Here is a 6,923-nt window from a genome sequence, read left to right as displayed (position 1 = left end):
TTCTTTGCTGGGGTGGACGATGATGTTTATGTGTGACCCAACGAAGGAGTCAGTATTCGGAGGAGTACACACGCTTGATATTCGTGGGGACTGCAGATGCCCATATTTCTGAGGCGTATAACACGACGGAGTATACAGAGGTGTATATGTACCGCCGAGTCACATCCAGATCCTTAACGTGAAGTAGTTGTTGTTTGGTAATCCACCGCATTTTGCAGAATTTTGTTATGAGCTTGCCAATGTGGAGCTTGAAGGTCAGTTTGCAATCGAAGAGGACTCCCAAGTCCGTATGTATATTTACCACAGGAAGGAGAATGCCATCTAGAGAAGCTTGGACTTCAGTGGGTTGGTGCTTCAACGAAAAGACAATTTGGGCTGATTTTGCAGGATTAATAAGTAGCCCAAATTGGACTACTTATTAATCCTGCTTTAGAGCTACCGTACGCGTTTAATCACAGCGGGTGAAGTTCACCGTAACATCAAACACGGTGGCCCCTTTTGAACTGCCGAGCATCCATTAGACTCCTCACCAATCCTCGTAACAGGAAAAAACACCAACTGATTTAAATGAGTAATACCGAGCAAAAGTGGCTACTCACGAAGCTGGGGTTTCTCTCACTCTAAAACAACAGGCGACATCACGTTTTCTAAAGAGGATGAGCAGATCCTTTGTTAGTGATCACGAGTCCCATATTCTCCGATAGGTAAGCGGTGTTCTTGTTTGGCCCTTTCCCATTCTACACCACAGGCGTCCACCCGAAGTGAAACGACAGTGATGCCAAATGAATTCGCCTTACACTTGCCTTCTAAAAATAGATGAATCAACGCAAAGAACGGTGTTAAACATCGTCAAAATAAGGATTCAGGAACGTTACAAGAAGAAACAAAGTGGGTAAGGAGTTCTCGACGTGCTTTGAACTCGCAAGAAAATTCAGAAATGAATGGGGATATAAACTCAGTCTAAGCGATAAAATATACCTTTCAAAGAAATACAAATATATCTTAAGATTCTCGAAGAACGTAGTAATGATGGCTGCAGTGATAAGCTAATAAAAATAAGCATTGACAAAAAACTGGAAAGCCAACAACAAAATAAAAACATCGTCCAAGTTTTGTTTTGATGCAAGTCGACCACGGCCTCGTACGAAATTACAGATCCGCGAGTCCTGTATTGGAACCCGCGCTCAACACTTCTACAAATACGCTTTCTACAGCCGTGTTTGGGGAGCAGTTATAAGTGACGAATCAAGATTTCTTTCGGGATTCCCGATTCAAATCATCCTCCGAATTTTAAAGCGTTCTTCGGGGCAGACAAAGTAGAGTGAGGAACTGCACACGCGCTATATATTGGATCGAGAAACGAGTCCCGCAATTGGGTACCTTGTACTCCGCTCTTTTCACGGCAGCATACCACGAGACCCGTTCTTTGCCCCAAACGGAAATAAATCGTCATTTACGCGGATGATACGAAATTTTTGATTAAGAGCGCAAAAAGTGCTCGTATATTCGTTCAGATTCTTTTTCTTCGCTAACAAGAAAAACAAAAGTAGCACTCGGTATCGGTGAAAGCGCCTCCGAAAAGAAAAGTGTCATGTGGACCTGGACCAGAAAGTGGACGAAGGACCGAGTCTCGAAGAGCGGGCAGCGAAGCAAAGGCGCCTTACAGGAGAGGGCCAATTCAAAAGCGTAATCGCTCGATACAAAGATTATGTCGCGACCAACACCGCCGCGATGTCAAATAATCTTTTACTTTTGATCCCAAAACACGTGCACGAGCAAAGCATAAAAGCGGGAAAGAAATTTTGCAAAATGCATATTTAGGAGTTTCGTGAAAATGGACCAAAATTCGAAAAGCGGACAAATCCAGGAAGAAGACCTCGCGCAGAGACAGTTAGAGAAGAAATCGTTCTCTTAAATAATTGTTCCTCTCATATGTGTAATAATTTACGAGTCATCGACATCATTGTTTTGATAATAATACAAATTATCATCTCCATTTATTAAAAACAAAAACTGCTGGCTTCGGACGTACAAACAGTCAAAGGCTGTAGTAGTATTGGCATGTGGTGCAAGAAAGCAAATGTATGAGCTTATGCAGCATCAGCCAAAAAAAAAAAAAAAAAAAATCACACCATTTTCTCCAAATGCCTGTCCAGTTCCTCCTTAAATTTATTCAACCTATCAACTTCCACAAAGACAGATGGAGTTTGTTCCAGCAGTTAACCACCCGCTGGCTAAAGGGACATCTATTCTACATCTGTCTTTCCTCAATTTGAATTTATGTCCCCTTAGGTTCGTAATCTGAACAAGTGGAAGGATCCCATCAGAATTCAGCGTGCTGAACCCATTCAAGGCCTTATACACCTCAATCAGCTCACCGCGCAGGTGCCTAGTCTCCAGCCACTGCAATTTGCAGAACTTAAGCCTCTCTTGATAAGAGGATCCCTTCATTCCCCTCACCAATCTTGTTGCCCTTCTCTGTACACGCTCAAGTAAATCTACATCCTTCCTAAAATGAGGCCTCCAGACCTGTACGCAGTACTCAAGGCGTGGCCTGACCATTGCTTTATACAGAGGGACAATCACCTCCTTTTCCCTACCACAAAATTCCTATGTATCATTGACAAGATCCCATGACCTGCTCTGGCAGCCTGTCTGCACTGCTCGGAAAACTTCATATCTGATTGCACAATTACTCCCAGGTCTTTTTCATTTTCTACCTTAAGTGTAGTACCACACAGTTGGTACGTTTCTCTGGGGTTACCTCTACACATATGCAGTACTTTGCATTTGTCAAGATTAAACTTCAGTTGCCCATCTGCCCAAATTATCTAGATCCTGTTGCAGTAGCACACACTGCCATTAACAACCCTGCCAACCTTTGTATCATCTGCAAATTTCGACACTAAGCCCGATATACCTTCATCAATATCATTGATAAATATACAAAACAACAGTGGACCCAACAAAGAACCCTGTGGGACTCCACTAATAACATTAGTCCACGAAGAGCAGCACCATTGATTACCACCCTCTAGTCTTCTCCCACTCAACCATCCTTTTATCCATTGTAGCAACTTACCCTTAATACCATTCTGCTCCAATTTGTACAGTAGTCTTCCATGCGCAACAGTGTCAAAAGCTTTCCTGAAATCCAAATATAGGATATCAAAATTATTCTTTGCATCCGGTTCCTTTGTGACCACATCATAATAACCAATCAAATTTGTCAGACAAGACTTTCCCTTAACAAACCCATGCTGTGTGTGAATTATTGCTGCAGTCTTGTCTAGATGATCCTGCAATGCATCTTTAACCAGTGAGTGCATAATTTTACCCGGAACAGAAGTTAAATTAACTGGTTTGTAATTACTCGTGTCACCCTTCGATCCCCCTTTGTGAATTGGGGATACATTTGCACATCTCCAATCCGTGGGAACCTCCCCTGAGTCCAAGGATGCTCTCATAATTATGGCTAAGGGTTTGCTTACTTCCTTTGCTGCCTCCTTTAATATAACTGGATAGATCCCATCCACCCCAGGTGCCTTCCTTATGTTTAACTTCAACAATTTCTCCTCCACTTTGCTCTCAGTTATTCCAAAATCATTAAGCACCCTGCTACAATTTGATAACCTTCTGCCATTTTCAAACCTTAATAATTGGTCACGTGTGAATGTAATCGGGCGTCTCTTACGAGAATAAACGTATCTAATAAATGGCCGTCGCTCAGTGTAGCCACGTGTTGTGGAGCTCCTGAATGTTGAGTTATTTTAATGGTTTAAAGTGTTTTCTTCCACCGGAGAAGTGTACCAGCTCAAAGAACTTCGCATAAGGATTACGTGGGTGAGAAATTTTTGTTATTACGAGGGTTATCTTGTCTGTACTCTCTCGTCATCTACGTAAAGTATTAATAAATGTAAAATGTAAGTTGAGAGTGGGGCTTTAATTTGGTTATTGAATCGAAGGCAGTTGGGGAAGGGCTCACGTGGCCATTCGTTAACCTTTTTCCGGCAGCAGTATGCAGTAAATTTGGCGCGAGCCACATTCGATAGTTTTTTCAGGCTTAAGTGAGAAAGGCTGGAACAGCTGTGACAAATTAGGTACTTGCATTTGGAGCATTTTATATGTTCTCCTTTGTTTTCACAAAGAATTGCTTTTTCGCATAATTTGCAGATATCGGTGATTGTAGGAAAAGGCGCTCTTTCCATGATACAGCAAAATGAATGAAAGGGTAAACTTACTCCAATTGAAAACTTTACGGATGTATCGTATTCCCAGCAATACGGGATATAATCAACTCACTAAATGGACTGAAGCCCTAAAGGGATTATTATTATTATTATTATAATAATAATAATAATCCCTTTAGGCTAAGCATTCTGCTAACGCTTACATTTTGCAGTAGCGATGCACGCATTGTTGACAGTTAGGCTTAGTGAGTTCATTTAGGGCTTCAGTCCATTTAGTGAGTTGATTATATCCCGTATTGCTGGGAATACGATACATCCGTAAAGTTTTCAATTGGAGTAAGTTTACCCTTTCATTCATTTTGCTGTATCATGGAAAGAGCGCCTTTTCCTACAATCACCGATATCTGCAAATTATGCGAAAAAGCAATTCTTTGTGAAAACAAAGGAGAACATATAAAATGCTCCAAATGCAAGTACCTAATTTGTCACAGCTGTTCCAGCCTTTCTCACTTAAGCCTGAAAAAACTATCGAATGTGGCTCGCGCCAAATTTACTGCATACTGCTGCCGGAAAAAGGTTAACGAATGGCCACGTGAGCCCTTCCCCAACTGCCTTCGATTCAATAACCAAATTAAAGCCCCACTCTCAACTTACATTTTACATTTATTAATACACACAGTTTACATACATTCATTTCATATATATACAAAACTTATATAGGTTTATATACAATTATACATACATTTCCATCATCCAGATGTATGTGTGTATTTATGTAGGTTACTGGCGGTTTCCAGGGTTCCCCCTATGTCCGCCGTCTATTAAGCGGTAGTTATTGCCAGCAGAATTGTAATGATTCATCTAAGGAGAACGACTTGAATTTTGAATTTTGATACGACATCAGTGACTATTTTGAGTTTAATTTAGGTTTAGCCGCGTTTTGCCTTGGGATTACTATTTACACCCGCGCGTGCGAGGAGTTTAAGTTTAGCGTTAGTTTAGTATAGGGTGACATGAATGTACTAGGGAAGAATTAAGTTTATCTCTAGTTTTAGTTTTGGAAGTTTGGAAGGCGCGAGATAGAGTAGTATGGCGTATTGGACTAATTTAGTTTAGGATTCTTAATGCTGATAGCACTTAGATCTTTGATGTTCATTTTAGTGTGTGTGGAGTGTTGTATATGTTGTTGTGGCTGGCATCTGGCATTTAGCAGCAGGGGGCTGAAGGCAAGTAGAGCTCAACCCCCGCTCCCGTCCCTAGCCGCGAGGAGGCAGCCAGGTTCTACTATCTTGTTTAGAATCAGTTATCAATAACACATTTTGTGTTAACTCAGCTTCAATCTATATAGTTGTGCACCCAGATCCGCAGGGCCCAATCCTGACCTAGATCACGGGACACACCCATAGTATTTTAAATTCAACATTGGCTCTACATGGTTTGGAGTGTGCCCAGTTCCCGCAGGGCCCAATCCTGTCCTGGAACGACCACACCCTTAATTTTTTTGGAATTACTGAAGTAACATGGTTTGGAGTGCGCCCAATTCCCGCAGGGCCCAATCCTGACCTGGAGTTGAAGCGCACTCAATCAATACGTTGATTTCGTTGATTTACATTGATTCCAATACAGTCTGTAGCAGTGTTTATTCTTGTGTTCCTAGTTTCCTGTGGCTTGTATTCTCTTTCTACGGGAGAATACCTTTTCCGCGAAGGTGGCCAGCGCTGAGAAGGACTCGGGGCTGTCAAGTAGCATTGGCAGGTCATTGGGGTTGTAAACGTTTGTTACAATTTGGAGTTGTGCTCTAAGGTCCACATAGCAATTGCAGTCAAAGATGATATGGGACACCGTCTCAAGCTCCCCGCAAGCACAGTTGGGGGATTCAACCAGGTAGAAAGTGAAGAGCTTGGCATTTATGCTGCCATGTCCTGTTAGTAGAAACATTGTATAGAGTCCCGGGTTGATCCAGGGCTTGCTTGTTTTATTGATTTCTATAACTTCTGGCAAGTATGTAAATGTTATTCTGCCAAGGGGAGAATCGGTCCAGTCCCTTTGCCAGTCAGCTAAGTACAATTGTCTGAGCCGGTTGTTATCTTCTTTAGTTGGTAGGGCAGCATCTATGCTGTATTGTGCTATGCTCTTGGGAATGGGCTGTTTTCTTTGGTATTGCAGGAAGGTGTCAATCACATCGTAAATTACTGGACGTTTCCCACAGATGACACTTAGGGCAGCGGTGGAGATGGTCCGGCAAGCCCTGGAGGTGGCCAGGAGGAAGAAGCGTTGGGCTCGCAGAAGTATTTTGCGGACTTGTCCTCTGCTCAGGCTCGGTGCCCAAGCTCCTGCAGCGTAGCAAACAGTGGGGAGGAAGAGGGTATTATAATATAGTCTTAGCGTTGATGGCTTTATCTTCCATGATTTCCTGGTTATTTTCATTAGGTTCCCTATTAAGATTTTGGTTTTCCTTAGCAAGTACTTAGCATGAGGAATGAAACTGAGCTTGCTATCCAGCATTACTCCCAAGTATTTGTATGAATCAACCAGTTTGATTGTTGTGTTCCTAAGTTTGATCTTTGGTGGCCTACGTGGGTCAAGGTGGCCCTTTAAGAGCATCTGGCAAGTTTTCTCTGTTGAGATTGTTAGCTTATGGGTTATGCACCACTGGTCCAGATCTTCCAGGACATCCGTGGCTAGTGTTTCCAATTCCCGCCTGGAGTTTCCGTTTATAAGCAAGATTAGGAC

Source organism: Mastigoproctus giganteus, chromosome 10, assembly GCF_048544385.1.
Source record: "Mastigoproctus giganteus isolate SK-2022 chromosome 10, ASM4854438v1, whole genome shotgun sequence".
NCBI lineage: Eukaryota > Metazoa > Arthropoda > Arachnida > Uropygi > Thelyphonidae > Mastigoproctus > Mastigoproctus giganteus.
Note: the sequence above shows the minus strand (reverse complement) of the source record.